Below are 19,126 nucleotides of genomic sequence, written 5' to 3' on the forward strand. Positions count from 1 at the left end.
GGAATGGTTTTCTAAGAGATTATACAATTCTCTGCTTTATTCAAAAGATGGCTCGTGTTGTTGTTTCCTCGTGTGGCTCAAGCTGATAAGTACAGCTCTACCTGGTAGGATGTACTTTTAAAAGTTTGTCCATTAAACTATCAGTTGCTTTTCTGTCTAGTGCCAGAAGTCCCCAGGTACCATTTGGGTTTTTGCCTTCCGTCTGCTGTGCTAAGGAAATCAGATAGTCCATTATAAAGACTGTATAACAAATATCAGAATGTCGGGCAGGCCAGCGTCATGCAGGTAAGACAAAAGACATGGCCTGAAGGTAGGGGTTTTATGGTGACCGTACTCATTTTCAGAGATCTTTTTTTATTTCAGGTTTGAGATTATATTCTGAAGGACCAAAGCCGTTAAGGGGTTGGATGTCTAGAAAATTCTATTCAATTTGACCAAAAATTGATTGAAGAATTATTGTATGATGCTAGTCATTCAAAGTTTTCTATATGGATTCTGTTGGCAGTAGATCACAGTTTGGAAAATTGGCGGTACAGTTGTATATCCATTTTGTCTTACAACTGAGAAAAGTAACTGCGTTTTAGATATAAACAAGTAATACATTACAATAACTACCAATTATTGAGTACTTATGGTATTCTAGGCACTGTGTAAAGATACAGTACTTGCCTTTCATATTAAAAAAACTTCACTTAATGAAATACTTTTTTGGAGACATCACCGTAGATCCAAATATTTTTATAATGCCTAATTGGGAATGGTTTAAGTTGATTTGGTAAAACTCTGCTCCTATAGATGCTGCTTTTCTATTCACACTAAATGACCACTCTGCTCTAAACTCTGCTTAGATTAGGTCTGTGAAATCACTCACCTCAGCACCTTTCTGATCCTGACACTTGGTTCAAAAGACACCCCCTAAACAAATATCTGGGTTCATTCCTGTATGAGGAACAAATGAATCAAGTTTCACACTGTATAGTTCTATTCAGCTTTTGTTTTTCAAATTTTTGCTAACATACTTCTACATCCGAAGTCCCAGTTGAGCCACATTTTATTTGATCCTGCAAATGAAAGTGTTTCACTAAATACTATAAAGGGGTGTCCTGAAAATACCTGCATTAGGCACTTAGACACAGACCCGTAAAAACAGATTATTTACCAATAGATAAAGTTCAAAGACAAGTGTGTCCACATCCCTAACAAAACACTCTTGGCAAAAGCTCTGTCAGACAGCAGCTGTTCATCAAAGACGAGGGAAAGTCGAAGCGCCATGCCAGAGGTCGTCTTCGAGTCTGTCTTTTGGTGGCCGTGAGATCCACGAGGCACTCCTCCCTGCCTTTTCTAGGATCAGCTAAAAGTTGCAGCCTGCATCACTTGTTCACACTCAGTCAATGAGGCAGCTGAGGAAGATGCCGCAGAGTTGCCATAGAAACGAAAGAAGCATCGAAGCACATCTCCTGCATACTCTTTAATTTCATCTGAGTGACTTTATTCAAGAACCAAAAATAAAAAGTGCACAAGGATGTAATTATATAAAAAGCTGTGTTCGATTATAAATACAGTGTGTACTTTTGCTCAGTCTACAGCTAGCTTCTCCCTTCTATTTAGAAACATTTGAACTATTCAAACAGGAATCTTCATTTAAGGTTTAATTGAAGTGAGGTCCAGATTTGCCAAGATAAAGGAGTGAGGCTTTCTTCTGAATTTCAACATTTCTCAGGCTCATTCTAAACATCCGAATGTGGAGTTAAAACAAGGTCCATTCTCCGGCGTGTTCATTTGGGGCCATCTGGGCTCACCAGCTCCTACTGAAATTGCTTTGCCTTCAGGCATTCACTAGTCTAAAACATTCTATAGGTTTATGATCATTTTGTAGGATAATAAAAAGAAGTGGACAGGAGAATGCCAAAAAAGTAATTAGTGTAGAAGGCTAACAAAATTCTTTTCCTTCTTCTTCTTTTTTTTTTTTTAAATCTTGTTGCTACTTGCAAGAAACATCTCTTTTCACAATGGAGAGGTAGGGGAGGCAGGCGGCAGTCCTATTGCAATATTCAGTGGAGAGAAAGAGTTCAGAATTTAGAGCCTTCCCCTGTCTTTTATACCTTCTCATGAGCCGGAGATTTAAATTTGCTGGAAGAAAAAGTTACCTCTTCTTCCTAGTGTCCTTTAATGGAGCAAAGCAATCCTGAAACGGCACGCTGGCGTGATTTGATAAGTGCTTAGGTTGCTATTTCCTGTTAGTGATTTGCATGAAGTTGTGTGTAATATAGAATTTACTTAAAAAGGAAAATGCAAAGTTGCAAGGTGTGTCTGGTGAGCGAGAATACAACCCTCTGTTGTCAGTGAATATGCCTTGTCTGTCCTCTTGATTTGAAGGACCACGTATATATAACCTCTCATCATTTTACACTTTGTGAGAGCCCCACACTAACGCTTTCTGCAAGGCAGATAAATCCTTTCTATGAATAAAATATGAAAGGATTTTCCTCTTTCGGAGAGCTGGCAGACTACAGGTAAAAAATGTGGCTGGTTCAGCCAGTGCCATTGTAAAACTAGACTGGCCATGTTATTTAAATGCCTACTGATACCAGCTACTTATTTGCAAAAACGGAACTGAAGAACTTCATTGTGTCTAAGGTTGGACATTTTTATTTTCAGGAATCTAGAATTTTCAGACCTTTGTACCTAGTGGTATGTAACAGCCACTCAGAGGAGTTAATCACTCTCTACATCCATGAAAAGAAATCTGTGCATTTATAACGCTGCCCACCTCTAACGAGAAGGTTTTTATGAACCACAGGTTCGTTTATTTTGTTTAGCGTCCTAGTGGTTTTCAGGAGGTAAAAAGAATAAACCTGTTAGGAGAGGTGAGAGAAAGAAATTCCCGTGGAAATATGACCTACGAGATCAACTCGATGTCGTATCTGCGGACTGTGTGTTGAGAATGGCCTCCCGACCTACCATATACAATGTTCTGTAAAGCCAACATTGCTCAATGATGAAGTTTTCGATCATTTTGCAAAAACTCAAAGAGTGTTTGACTTCTTCTTGTGGATTAATGTGGGCCGGGGGGTGGGGGTGGGGGAAGCAACAACAACCACCACCACCAAGCAACAATAGCAAAAACGAACAAACAAAAAAACAAAACTCAACCCAGAAACAAACCATCTGAACTCAAAGCCAAGTGGACATTTAGTGCTGTGTTTGGGGACTGTCCTGTTAGTGGCGTTATGTACCACTAGGCACAAAGGTCTGAAAATTCCAGATTCATGAAAGTGAAAATGTCCAACCTTAGACACTCAAGGAAGTTCTTCAGTTCCTTTTTTTTCCTTTTTCTTTTTTTTGCAAGACTGTAGCTGGTTCCAGTAGGCATTTAAACAACATGGCAAGTCTAAGAAATGGCACTAGAGTTGAACTGGCCACTTATTTTTTTTTTTAACCTGTAGGCTGCCAACTCTTGTTTTCTAGAATTTCATTCTGTCTTTTAAAGGTCTTACATATCTCTGCTTTGATGCATCACATCCTCGATTTTACCCTTTGACTCTTAGAGGAAAATCTCACTCTAATTTTTAAGATCTTGTGGACTTTTAAATGCTCAATACATATGAACCCTATCCACTCCTTCCCAGCCTCCTGGCCTACGGACATTCTTTGTGTTCAATCTTTGGTACTTCAGAACTTTTGAAAAAATGTGCATGTGTATATATATTATTTCATTTGTATATTTTCCCAAGAAATCTGTAATTCTAAGACATTTTCAAGGAACCTCCAATAGGTTTTGATCACCAATTTTGACTTCTCTCGATCTTTTTATTTCCATGTAAAATGCATTTAACCTCACTTAGTGAAATAATTCTTATAACCTGAGCCATCCTCTGCAGAGAAATTGCTGAAAAAATTTGCCTTTCACTATTTATTTGAGACTTTTGAAGCTTGCCAGGAAATAAGAATAAAAACAGAATTTTGTGAGATTTAAAAGGAGATAGTTTTTGTAAAAATACTTCCATATAGATATGAATATAGATAAAGATATAGTTATAGATAAAGATATAGATAAATATGATAAATATATAGATATAGATAAATGTCGGTTTTATACTTCTGGCATAAAACTTTCTTTATATAAAACAACTTTTCATTTTCTCATGTAGATAGTCTTTATTCCACATTCAAAACATTTAGGTCCATCCAAAAAAGAAAAAAAGAGTTCTTCGCATTTTGGGAACATTCACCCAGCATCAAGCACCTGGAATGACAATAGATGTTGGAGATTCAAAGCTACTCTTTTCAAAGAGCTTGCAGTGTGAAGCTAGGGAGAATGAGAACAACAATTACAGTAATCTAATTTTAGATTTCTATATTTGTGCTCTGACCTTAGCAATCAAGCCCAAAGACCTCCAATACAGTGTCTATGCAAGAGATGTGAGCACACTCTTCTCCACCCTTGCTAGGAAAATCCATAGTGTTATCTGTTATGTTAGATATGTTAAATGTCAAGGGTTTTGTTTGTTTGTTTGTTTTGTTTTGTTTTGTTTTTACTGGTGTATATAAGGTTGGAGTTTATGCACCTGGACGCTGGCATTATGTGAAGGGAAGGCGTTGTTCTTGGCGCACTGCTTGGTAACAAGCCTATCAGATTACAAAGTGGATTTCCTTTATCTTGGGGCATTGCACTCTATTCCGGGGGGCAAAGGGTATGGGATTTCACAGCTTGTTTAGACATACTGGTCATTTCTTATTCTCTCATTCTTGCCGAGAAAAATGTGTAGTCTTCTGGTATACTTCCTAGTAGAGTCAATGCCCAAACAAGAAACGCATGAGGTGCCCCAGATGCCTTCTGCTGAACAAAATGGCTTCATTGACCCAAAACACATCACCTGCTTCCCAAGAGCAAGAGACTGGCTCTCCCTGGAACATCCAGCCAAGTGAGCATGGCCCTGATATTTCGCAGAGGGGTGGAGAGCCTGTCAGAGTGGGTCGTATAAGATACTGCCCCCCACCTCCCTACACACACACCAAAATCTTGGTATCCAAAATGATTTTCCCTCGTTGGATTCCAATGAAGTTTTTCTCTATTACTTCCTTACGGTTATTATTTCCCACATGGCTGCCATCACTTCATTGTGTGGGCCAGATCTTTACCAAATTTTCATGCCACTGAACTCTTTCTGGAAAATATGCTAAAATGAACCATATAGTTTCCTTTGACAAATTCTTTTAAAAACAAAGCAGTATTCCTGACAAAGAATCATGGAGGACCTCATTTTGGATATCATACGCCCCCCCCCATCCCCACCCCTACCCCCACACATGCCACTTGCACATACACACTCCATGATGACTCCCAGAGTCTCTCTTTTCATATTTTGATATTGGTGAGATCAAAGTGGAAATGCAGCTCAGGAATTGTGCAAACATCACATAGTTTTGGCCATTTGGCCTGAATCTTTTATTGTCTGTTATATGTGTTTTGGTTACAGGAAAGAGAATAATAAAAATAGTGAGGTTGTGGGTCATTCTCATTTTTTTCTTTATAGTTCATTTACAATTTCTACATTTTTTTACAGTGAGAATATATGACTTTTTTAGGTCTTAAAATTTGGTGAGTTGGGTACACAGTTGATTTTTCCCATTCCTTTTTCCTTCGTTTTACAATAAATACATTCATTTATAAAATATCATCTCAGTACCACTTTTGCCAAAATCCATTCTCATGTTCCTTCTTAAATTTCTAAGTTGTTTGTAATAACCCAAAGGTTATCAAAAAAATTCTTTTAAAATTTCCAGCTAAATATTTGTTTTCTTATTTTGTTTTGTTTTTGTGAGAGGAAGCTATGTCTTTTCTTCTGTTTTTAATTTCTGATATTATTAAACTGTGGTAGAAAATATGTAATACATTATCTTTAAAACATAATGGACAATTTTTGTAACTATGTCAAAATTATTTGAAATGAAAGCATATTTACTCGCCCTTTTTTAGGTTCAAATTCTATGCGTTTATATGCCTGTTAATTATATAATTCAAATAGTCAATATTCTTAATACCTTTTTTTTTTGTTGTTTAATCTCTAGGCTACTGAGATAAATGTGTTTTAAGTCTCTCTCATGATGATGGAATAGTCTATTTCTACTTGTATTTCTAAAGGCACTTGCTTCCTGTAGATCTCAACATTATAGCCTTAGGTGAGCTCATATTAAATGATTATTGAATCTTATAGGAGAATTGCAACTTCCTCAAATAAAATAATCCCCTTTTTTGCTTTTTGCCTTGAATTTTTCTATCAGACATTAACATGGCATGCTGTTTTAGTTTTTAAAGAACTTACCCAGTATATATTTTTTGTCCCTTTATTTACCTTTCTTTGTGATTTTTTGTCTATTTTTATATCAAATTTGAGAGAAACATTTATGATTATTATGAACATTGACATATTTTCTATTTTATTTGCTTCTCTCTTTTATTTTTGTCTTTACTGTATAGATATGCTTGTCTTTACCTTTTCTTCTATTGGCATATAAATGTGTATTCTATTTTTTTTTATTTTAGTGGTTGTACTTACATGTTTAACAATTGTATTTAAACAAATCATCCTGAAAGTGCCTAAAACTTATTTGCATTTATATCTATTTTTTTAATAAGACAAAAAAATACCTTCCCTTTATCCCTGAGATTTCTGTACCATACATTACATGACAAAAATTGGAGTAGAATGATTTTTAGTGTATTTTTCATTTTAAATTTGTTGCAAATTCAGTCTGTCCTCTTAATTAAGATGAAACAGACACTACAGTGATTCAAGCAGAATACAATTTTTTTACTACGTCAATGGAGAAGTCTGGATTAAGTTATAAATTCCAGGAAATAGGTCAGGTTGTTAATTTGATATTGAGCACAGCTGCCTCTCATAGTCTGGTCTGGAGAATCCACAACTTACCTTTTTCCCAGCATTGCATGTTGTGAGGGACCACAATGTGCTTAATTAAACACATCTTCTGAGTCATTCTGATGCACCAGGGTCTGAGAACTCCTGCACCAGACCAAACATAGATAGATGGGGCCCAACCTCAAGAGTTTCTAAGTCGATAAGCATGGGTGGGGCCCCAGATTTGCATTTCTAACAAGTTCTCAGGGGGTACACGGAATACTGACCCAGGGACCCTAACAGGAAGAACAGCTGGTCTAATGCAGTAAGTTCTGAGCGAGAGCCCTGGGTGCTTATTTGATGATAACAGACTAGATCCATCACCACCTTGTGAAAGACAGTCATCCTTCCACTTTTCCAGGTTCCTCGAGTAAAGCGGCAGAGGAAGGAGCAGATGCTTTGTAAGGTTCAGTTGACTCTAGTTTGGTTTTGGTTTCCTGTCTCTAAAGAGGCTGCAGTGTATTTTCCATCATATTTGATAAAAGAATGCCTCACGTTATTTCACGTATCAGCGACTTTTAGATAATTACATAAAGATTATTTTTTTTTAGCATTTATATACCAGTAAAATTTTCATACAAGATATGCAATAGATGTTAGAAGCATAAAAAAAAATGAGTAAAGTTCAAACAGAATAGAGAGTAGCTTATGTAAGTCGGGCCATAAATATTTAAATAATGAGCTAAAACTTTAAAAGAATTTTAGCAGCCAAACTAATGGAAAACCATAAAAATAAGATAAACAGTTTAAGAAATACATAAAGTGCTACAGTGAATCAAAGTTGAAGGAAAACACTTCTATTTAGGGAGCTTTTGAGTTAAACCTGAAGTGATGGAGATGATTTGAATATCCAGGTGGAGACGGTGGGGAGGCCACTCTGAGCAGAGGCCCGCCGCCGTCACACACACAGACATGGAATACTTAAGACACATCCTGATAACCACAAGAGACCCATTTTTGTCTAGGACGGGGATTTGGCCACATCCGGAGACATTTTGGGTTGTCACACGTGGAGTGGAAGGAAACATTACTGGCACCTGGGGCGTAGAGACCAGAAATATAGCTCAACATTCCACAATGCACAGGTCAGCCCCCACCACAAAGACAATCTAGTCCAGTGTACCTGTAAAACCAAAGCAGAGAAGCCCCGGATCTAGAGCGTAGCTACTTTGAGACATTAATGGAGAATAAGATTGAGAATTAGCATCATAAGGATGTTAAATAGTTTTGGACTTGAAATAGAGGGTCGTGAGTAACCATTGACTTTTTTTTTTTTTTGAGTAAGAGAAAAATATAGCTATATACTGCCTTTTAGAAAGATGCAGTGTCAAATACATAAAATCGATTGGAGGGCTAAGAGATGAAGACAGGATCTGGGGAGACTAGTTAAGAGCCTAAAGCAATATTTTAGGGGAGAGGTAGTAAGTGCTTGGACTTGAGAATGGAAAGGAAATGATCAATTCTAAAGCCACTGCAGAAGAGGAACACACAGGCCTTGGCAGCTGTTTAAATCATGGGGGGAGGGGAAAGTGGCTGGAAGAGTTAACGATAGGATCCAGCATGGCTGACTTAAGAAACAGGAGTTAGGAGCAACGACTGGTTGGAAGAGGAAAGAATCCACGTTGATTCAGAAACTTGGGCAGGACGTGTCTAGGTGGACACATCAAACAGGCTGCTGGAAGGCAGATTTAAAGCAACCCTTCTGTCCACATTCCCAAACTCTTCCAGTTGAGCTGAATCCAAGTTACCACCCTCATCTGCAAACAATGCGATCTTTTCACTCTCAGGTCGGAGGGGGCACCTTTACCACCTCCACTAGAGAGGCCAGCTCATCCAGTCTCACCCTCGCAGTGTATTATTGACGTGCACTAAACGTTTCATAGTAGTTAAGGGCAGCAATGGTTTTTGTTGACTGTAAATTGTGTCTGCCTCTGTGTACATCTTCCATGATTTCAGGACTGTAAATTTGCAAGTCACATTTGTTTTCTGGGCATGAGTTCACATTTGTGTAAATTATCTTCGCATGCTGCTACAAATCCACTCAAGTCGACGGTTCAGCATATCCCAACATGTACATTGGATTGGGTTCCATGAATTGCATTCTTTGTTCTAATCCTGCATTGACTCGTTCCCATGTACTTGCCATCAATCCTGCTGCAACTTGACCGATGGTGCTTTGTTAGCCTTGCTTTACACGTCTTACTTTACGGTGGGTAAAGATGCTGTCCCCTCCTCCCTTGATGGCATGAGTGGAAGTAGAGGAGCCCAGGAATTAATCACTACCCACAGCTGATGTACACAGTAGCCAGAAACAGGCATTTTGATATATTCATTAGATGGATCCGTGGTTTAATTCCTTCTGACTTATGCAAGGCACGTTTGCTTTCACTTTAGGATTTGCTTAGAATTAGGCAATGCTAGAATCCACATATTCTGTTTTCCAGCTATATTTTTGCCATCAATTTGAGTCTATGATGCAAAGAAAAAAAAAGTGATCTAAGGCAACTAAACGCTGGTCAGCTGCACAACTTCTTTCTATCTGTGGCCCATGAGTTTTCTGTTAACTGATTTGGCAAAGTGTGGTATCAGTTGCAGGAGCATACATATGCCATGAATTTTGTTGACTGGGATGGATTTGATATCTAAAGTCCTCAAAGTTCTTGTCTCCATGTCCATCAGTGAAACTCACCCCAAGAGGATGAACATAAACCAGAGTGGTTCACTGAGACCTGCCGAAATACTGTCTTTATGGCAAGCCCCATGCAGGAATGGGAAAACAAGGAGAAGGTATTTCCTTCTAGTCTATCACCTTCTCTGTGCCATAAAAGCAGCAACTTCCAGGCGGACAAATCGTTCAGTGCCATGGATCTGCCATGCTTGGCATGAATGTTTTTTATAATGACCTCATCTACCTCTCACCAACCTGGGATGATGAGAAACTTACATCTTGCTAGGCCACATCTCCTCCTCATCGATGCAAAATCTATCTCCTGGATATTTTTGCCTGGCTTCCAGGTCATAATTCTCTTCCTTGCTACTTCCATTTTCCTGTATTAACATCATAATTCTCATTCCTAGAGTTTATAATAATCATCACAAATGCTTTTGAGGCATAAGGTATCAGAGCGGGTAGCTTAAAAGTAAGAGAGACAAAGAAAAGCTTCATCAACCATAGAAAATGTGGATTCTTGAAAAGCTATGGGAGATATTGTGATTCCTGGTCTGAAAGGATTAAGAAGGCTGAATACGTGGTTTAGTTAATCATTTGGACTTACAGGCAGACAAACTGCTCCCTGAGGCTCTGGAAGGGCCTTCCAATTAATTCCTTAGGGGGCTAAGGGACTAAGGGCTAAAGAAGGAGATAGTATCTTTAGAAATGTTCCATTCTTCTGCATAAGACCTGGTCAGTCATGACCTTTCTCCAATCTGGAACATCAAGGAACTATTACTTTCAAACTCTAAAATTCAGTAGCAATGATATAATTTCAGAGAGATGAAATTAAAAGCATGCCATTAATAATAGCTCAGATTTATGGCAACTGTCTTCAGTGGTCTCTAGTGAGTGTTCCTTCGGGCTTTGTCAAACATGACCCCTAGGACTGAGTTAGAAACTGATGCCCATCGGTACCTAAAAATTGTTTTAGTCTGACTGTTCCTGACTTTTCACCCTACACACGTGTTTTATGCAATTACATTTACGCACGTGTGCGCACAGATACACACTTTCTTACATCAGCTCTATATAGATCTGTATTATTTCGCACTGTATCGTAAAGTTTTCTCCGTCACGTTCTTCCCTACGACAATCTTAGATGAAAAAGCTGCATTCATGTCGTCACATAATCTTGCATGTGTGAATGGAAAAGGGATTTATTAATTCTGAAGGTTTAATGGAGTTACCTATGTCTCTACTAAACTTTACTTTAGCATCATTTAGGATCTGTAATTAGGAAACAATTTTCCCTAATGATTTAAAGAAATTCTTAAACTACTTATATTAATGTAGACACTATTGGGGGGAAAATGTCTTTCTGGTCATTAATTCAGGCCCTGTGAGTACGAACCATGTCTTAGTTAATTAAACCAATAAATCTAAACTGTCTGGTGTGTCACAATTCATTGTGCCTCAGGATATAGATATGTGTTAACTAAATAACCTCCATCTCCTATATTCACCAGACAATGAGTTAGTGTAAATAACTGAAGATAAATATTTTTAATGGCAAGGAAAACGAGTGCCCAAGGCCACTAACCCAGCCTTTGGCAATCTTATTAACTTTAGGTCTTCCTTTTAAAGAATTACAGGAAAGCTTAAATTGTTCAGGATAATTCTGGACAACCTTTGAAACATGAAAACTTTTATAAAAACACCATGATCTTGGAAAAGTATGGTCAATAATGTATTTCTGAATTTTAGGGAGCTCTGATAATTTTCTCTTTCTGAAGTAGTAAAACCTCAGAGAAGTGAATCATTTTGGCATTTTTATAAAAACAACTTAAAATATACTGAATAAATAGTGACATTAGAATAAAGATAAAAGTGTTCTGGAAATTGCAATTTGAAGTTGTGGCCGTGCTATGTCAAACTGTAACAGTTGCTTGAATCTCAGTGACGGTGAAATTTAAAAGAAAATTGTGTAAAAGGAATCAGAAATCATTGTGTTCGTGAATATTAATAAATCGCTTCACCTTTATTTTTCAGACTGTTTCCACAATAATAAATTTGTAATGCCAGAAATGTTAGGTTATCTCTCAAGTGGATGTAGATTTAAACAAAGCAAAATATTTTTACTGAGTTGGCTTATAATTGGAATTGTTTTCCTGTTTTTGTGTTTAGTCAAATACGTTTTTTAAACATAACAGCAACAAAAATGAAAATAAAATCCAGTTTTCTTTATTCCACACAGTATTATGAGCACTCGATACACTATATGATCTCATTTAATCCTTAACGAAACCTTTGAAGTAAGTATTGCCGCTCTCATTTTCACATAAAGAAATTGAATCAAAGAAATGTTTTTAAAAACTTACTCAAAATAAAATTGTTACTGGGAAAACCAGGATTTTAACTAAGTTCTTTGCGAGTCAAGTAAATAGTTACGTTCTACTATATAGAACCGCTATTTAGTGACTACATTAAATGAGGCAAATGATATCTCCTTATTTGAGATTCATATGAATTGATATTGATTCATATTTATTCTTTTGCAGGGTGTTGTGAATCACTAAACTTATTGTTTTCTTTGTCCACAAGGTCTGGGCCCGCACAAAAAAAATTCTGCATTACGTAACTTGTATGTTAACTCTTACTTCCCATAAGTATATGTATCTGGCCCTCAAATTCATTGGTGGCAACTTATTTTATGAGTTATACAACTGTCAATCATTTATTTCAATAAAATGAAGCAGTGATTATAGCGACAACTCATCAGAAGTCAATTTAAAAGTCTCTAGGAATGAATGAATTACTTAACATCACATGACACATGCGCAAGGAACTTTCAAACGCTGGCTAAGTAGATGTCAGATGTGTGATAATTTCAATGTATAGTGTGTCTCTTCTTACGATGTTAATGTTTACATAGTTAAAGATAATTGCCATAGTGATCACTTAAAAGCTAATCATTTTTAGGAAATGTGTAATTAGTTATTTAGTACGTGTTTTTATTTTTAGTTTAAATGACTTATTTTTCTATGTTCTTTGATCTAAGCCTATTGAATTTGCAGTAAAAAATATATTAACCCTTAACCTCCTTTGGTTGAGGCTCATAATTTCCATAGCTATATACGGTTTGGTATAGCATCATTCGTAAATAGACATTTAAGCCATCTAGTTTATTTCGCTGTGTGTCAGCAGGATGAGCAACAGTTATCTTGTGGCATTTAAATTCGATAACTAATTTCATACCCATTTAATCTGTCCAAGTCAGTACTTTTTAAAGGGGTAGCTGAGTAAAAGTGCTTTCACTGGGCAGCCCTCCACAAAAGACACTCCAAACGACAAAATTAACAAGAAAAAGAAAAGGAAGAAGACGTATCTTGCTCAATGAAATGAGGAAATGACCACAGGTGTGACACTAACATTGATGACTATCTGCCAACACAATGAAAGTTGAATCATTCTGAAGAAGGCCGCTATGAGAAATTGCATCTTTAGAACTTAAGTAATGTGGCTGATTTTTTTTTCTTCTTCTAAAAATGACAAAATCAAAGGTCCAATCGAAGGTCATTTTCTTAGAAAAACAAAATGTAGGAGCATGAGCTGGCCCAGGGGAAAATCACACCATAACCCAATTCTGTAGAGTCCTCCTTCAGTCACGGAGCAGTGGAAAGACAGGGTGAGGTAAATCTAAGCAGACACCACTATTTTCCAAGATGCCAACTAAGAAAAAAAAAAAGGCCGAGGGAGGCAAGCTGGAGAGGAAGAGCAGCAATCGTCTATGCATCTATCGATCTCGAAAAACAATAATAATAAAATTTATTATGGAACAGAGAATCTGCAATTGAAAGACCAGAGCGAGAACAGAGAATTGAAGGACATAGTCCCAGAGTGGAGAGCCAACAGAACAGGAGAGAAAATGTTCTGAGTTGAGAGACTGCTAGAAGATTGGGCAACTTGAGATGCGCACCAACCCTGGCACTTACAGGTGCTTAGATATTCCTTGGATGTTTGAAAGAAGAAAGGAGAGAAGGAGGGAAGGGGGAAAGAAAGGACAGCAAACGAGTGACAAGCAGGTGGCGGGCACCTATCCTTTCTCATTTCCATGTTTATTACACACTTGCCACATATGGATTCAGTCTTGTTTTTTTAGTTGTTGTTGTTTTTCTTTGTTTCGTTTTGTTTGTTTGTTTGTTTTACTTCCCTACCAAACATCTAGAGCCCGTGTGATATTCTGGGTGTATCTACATCTAGGCCGGCATGGTCCGTTGTGTTCTATCTTTAACTCACAGGACATACAGCAGTAGTCCAGGTCTCCTGAGAAGTCCTAGTGTAATCAACAGATCTAATTTCTGTTTCACACTTCTTTAAGCAATCGTTAAAAATAACTGACATAAATATAATTTCAACAAAAAGTAGCTATCTTTGGATTCCATGAGGATGAGATGGAAGAATGCGTATTTACATTTTAATTGATGTCAATATAAATATTTGTATTGGTGTCGGAGTTAGTTAGAAACATATTATCTTTTAAACCTGTGCATTCTAAAAGTGATATATGTCTTATTGATACATTTTAGAATTTCATAAACTTTCTTTGGCTCAGTTTTCTCATGTGTAAAATGGTGATAATAATATTTGCCATGCAGGGCTGGTGTGAGGACATAAAAGAAAAGAATTATACGAAACATCCAGCGCAATACATTGTAGGGACTAACTTTATTTTAGACAGGACCCTAATTTAATATTTTCTGTGTCTATCTTTGCCAGAGTACTTTAGAAATATATATATTTTTATTTAGTCACATTAAAGTACTTAGAAGTTGTAGAGAAAGTAAAATCTAACATTTCTGAAATGTTTGAAATAATTTATTAAGCTTAAATAATTAATGCCTGAAAATGAAGGCTCATCTAAGCTAGATTGAAGGTTTAGTATATGTTTGTTCCTTACAGTTTGAACAAAATCCAAAGTTTTTTTTTTCCCCTCTGCCTTCCTACATTTCCCATTCACTCATCAATGTCAGAGATTCAAACACTGTGAATCAGCTTTAGTCACCGATTAAGACAAATGTTGCAAGTTGGAAAAGTTGCAAGGTTTCTTGTCAATCCATCTCTGATGGTGCCAGGAGGCTCAGGGTGCTACATACATTCCTGCCATGTGGCAAATGAAAAAGCATCTCTTTCAATTTGCATTCTCACGCTTCTAAAAATATTACTACACACACACATACGCATGTCTATGTGCATATGTATATCTCTGTAATATATAAATTACAGATAATTATGCAGAACAAAAATAATATCCATCTTAGGATGTTAATATAAGTAAATGCAGAGAATGACTGATGCCCTTAGCAGCCGAGACACTTAGGGATCAATCTTATCTATCTCTGAATGTTGATTCTCAAATTATTCCCTAAAGGCGCAACTTTTAGGAATAGATCTGCACGTCCCCACCAAACCCAACTTCTGTTAGATATCTCAGAATCATCATTCGGTTATTATTATTATTTTTAACCTCAAGGTTTAAAGATTGTCCCTTGAAAAATCTATTGTCAGAAGGCTACTTTGGGTAGGTAGTAAATCTGAGTGTGCACGCCTATGCACAATACATCTTCGTTAGGAATGAATACTTTTTAAAGAAAGATTTTTGTAGGAGGTTCATTTTTGTCCTAACATTGCATTTATATTGGGCTCCACCCCCACATTCTCTCAGTTAGTCGCATTTACAGAAAGCCAACTCATAAAAAGATATGTATTTTTCTTTGTCCTATGCTGGGGTGGAACCTCTACTTATTTATACACACTGTCATAAACAGATGCTATAGGAACACAAAATCTTATTTGGGGTGGCAACTTGTCTCTCCTAACTTCATGCAGACCTGAAGGAAATTATATCCTAAGAAAATGAAAGATTGCAACGCATTGGAGAAAAGGCCAAAGAGTATATTATTTAAGAGCTATATTCTCAGGTGAAATGCTTTGGGACCTTTCTTAAATGACCTTCATGGGTCTCTGGGCAAGGAGGTTTTGGGTTTGCATTTTCTCCAACAGTGGCAGAACCATTGTCAGATTCTTCCCAGCCAAAATTTAGAACATCGGGAAAAAAAAAAAGGAGTTTTATGAGAAATATTTTCCTGGGAGTGAAAGTTATAAGTTGGGAGGGGAAAGAGAGATTTTTTGAATTGACCAAATTCTTGCTTGTTGTCAGAATAAGCATTGTAACTACTGAGCAGCTTGTGTTTTGCCTCATTCTATGTAAGGCTCCAACGGTCCAAAAACATCCTCAGATCATTTGTTTGTTATTTAACACGAATCTTCATATATTATTACTTGAGTCATGAAAGGTAAAAGGAAGGATGTTTGTACCATTTCTAGCAGTATCTACATTATTAAGTCCTTTATTTCTTGGAGGAGGAATTTGCTCTAAATCGAATATGAGCATATCTTCACCAGAGTCAAATTCTCCATGAGACACAATCATAGTATTTTTTAAAAAGACAATTTTTTTAGAGTAGTTTTAAGTTCATAACAAAATTGAGAGATAAGTACAGAAATTTCCCATCCATGCCTGTTGTCAACCTTGCATGGCCTCCCCCGTTATAAACTCCCCCCCCCGCCGCCCCACCGTTAGTTACATTTGCTAGAATTAACCTGCATCAACACATTATGACTCAAAGTCTATAGTTTACATTAGGATCACTCTTGGTGTTGTGTGTTCTGTGAGTACCATAGGATGTTAACACTTGTGTGCTAAGGCAGAGAGATTGAGTTCATGGGATCTCATAAAGTCAGAAGTGTCTCAAACATCGACGGAGTCCTGGATTGAAGTTATGCCAATAATCAGAGTTTCTATTTCATTTGTCATCCTCTTTCTGTTTTAACCTGCTTTCATATTCAATTATACTTCCCGATTCGATCACATACTGGAAGTGCCAAGATGTAGCAAGAAAGCCCAGCTCCAGCCTTACAGGAAACAAGAAGTATTTAATGGTTCATGAAAACATAAACCCCTCATTGTGAAATTTATAATCCTGTTGCACAAATTTAACAGTTTTTAACCCAAAATTCTCCACGTAGTCTTATGTGGCCTGCTGTGGGGGTTGGGGGGAAATACTTATCTGGGGTTTTAATTTAATTTAATGAAGAGATGTTGAGAGAAAAGAGGCAAAGTGGGTACCTCGGAACACCCACCAAAGTGTAGCTGAGAAAGTCTTAGTGTCCAGCCACGTCCTTCTCTGTCCTACTCAGGATGTGGCTGGCATTCTGGGAACAACAATGTGGCTCACGTGACTTTTTCTAGATAGTAAACTATTGATATGAATAAATACATATTAGAGTATCAACCCTTTCCCTTGAGCCATACATATCATTTTTTAAAATACTGTATTTGATAACCTAGAGGAGTAATCATGGCTACTGCAGTATCTAATTTGGTAGCAGACAGACTCTCTTTTTGAACTCTGAGCGTAAGTGCCTATTTATTGAAACAAAAAACGTTAAGTTGTTAACATCCTATTTTGCCGGTAGAGAGGCTAACATAAAAGAGAAAGTGCCATTTTCTAGGAGTCAAGTATTTTCCATTTAAAACAGAATAATTGCTTTTTACCTTCACACTCACCCCAAACCATGTGCAGACTCCGCGAATTCAAAAGACCAGCGTATCAGTACTCTTAGTTATAAAAATCTGGTACTTTCCTCTTGTCATCCTTAAATTGCCGTCCTACTCAGGCATATTATGTTTGCATTCTAATTACTGTGACATATTTTTTTTTGCAGGGCCCTGGCTCGATGTTCATGTTTCATGTCTTCTGGCGATCTCGAACTCTAATGACTAAAATCCTGAAAAGATTTTAAGGTTTTTCAAGAGTTAATAGAATAAGACATCCACTGCATGTACGTATTTAAAACCAGTTCGACTGAATTCGATTTTTGTAATAAGTCACATACAATACAAAAAAGCTGTGTCTTACTCGATAGGACAATAAACACAGAAGCTTTGAGTTTGCCAAGTGTGCGGTGGTTGTGTAGATACGGTGCTATTATCTCGTACGTCGTCTTCCAGGTCACTGTTCTTCATTAGATAGCATCGGTATCGCCAGTTTGCCTACTTTTCTTGGCCTCTCTTACTCTTTAAAACCACAGAGTTACAAGGCACAGCTATAATGCAGGTAACTATTCTGGCCCTCTTGTACTGTCTCTTACAAAATAACTATATTTAGGGAATGATTTCACCAGTCTTAGACTCTGTAGTTTGGTACCTGAATACAATTCAAGTGCCCTCCCAATTCTTCGCATAAGCAGAAGGAGAACACTGAGCCGAGTTAGTGCTATAATTAAAACATCAATTACAGTAGATGTGTGTGTGTGTGTGTGTGTGTGTGTGTGTGTGTGTGTGTGTGTGTGAAATTCTTCCAAAACTACACCAGAACGTTTACGGTGCTCATCTCTGGGTGATGGGGTTATACATAATTTTATGTTTGTCATATAAATTATATGCATTTGCCATGTTTTGTAATGATTAACAAGTTAATATTATCAGAACAAAACATAGATGTAGGGTATCATCAGTGAAACACAATTAACATTTACTCTCTAACGTCCTTAATTTCATATTCAAACCCCAAATTATCTGTCAGTGGTGTGAACTGCTCTTCAACCAGAAGAAGCACATAGGAACATATGATGAGAAACGAGGAAGAAAGGCAAAGCAAGGTGTGAGGGAGCAAAGCCAGGGGAGGGTGTAAACGTGGGACACATTTGAAAGCAGCTGCGGCCACTCGGCAAAGTGTGTTTTTGTCTGATGAAAAGGATGTTGATCAGTCTTTTAAGAGTGAGAGCCAAAATGTGAACATGACCTTGAAGATGGATTGAGGCTTTAATAAAAAAATCTGACAGTCAGAGAAGGATTGAAGGGGTTCGTGGAAATGAATTTAGCGGCCTCTGACAGTGCTAATTGCATATCTGCGATTTCACTTACTGAGGTCGTATTTATTTGTTTTACTTTTTAAAAAATAATTTAAGCACATTTTCAATTATAGTTGGTAGACATTGCTGTATTAGTTTCAGGTGTACAACATGGTGATTAGACACTTATGTAACTTATGAGGTGATCACCCCAATAAGTCTAATACCAGCCTGACACCATACATAGTTCTTACAATATTAGTGACTATATGCCCCATGCTGTACTTTCCAACCCTATGACTATTTTGTAACTGCCAATTTGTGCTGCTTAATTCTTTCACCTTTTTCACCCCCATTCCAGTCTCCCTCCCATCTAACAACCCTCAAAATGTTTTCTGTATCTATGAGTTTGATTTTGTTTTATTTGTTCATTTATTTTGTTCTTTAGATTCCACATGCAAGTGAAGTCACGTGGCCATCGTCTTTCTATGCCTGACTTACTCTACTCAGCACCATACCCTCTAGGCCCATCCATGTTGTTTCGGATGGCAAGATTTCATTTTTTTTTATGGCTGAGTAATATTCCATTGTATATACATACCACCTCTTTATCCATTCACCTATTGACAGGCACCTG

Source organism: Rousettus aegyptiacus, unplaced genomic scaffold (assembly GCF_014176215.1).
Source record: "Rousettus aegyptiacus isolate mRouAeg1 unplaced genomic scaffold, mRouAeg1.p scaffold_m13_p_6, whole genome shotgun sequence".
Taxonomy (NCBI): Eukaryota; Metazoa; Chordata; class Mammalia; order Chiroptera; family Pteropodidae; genus Rousettus; species Rousettus aegyptiacus.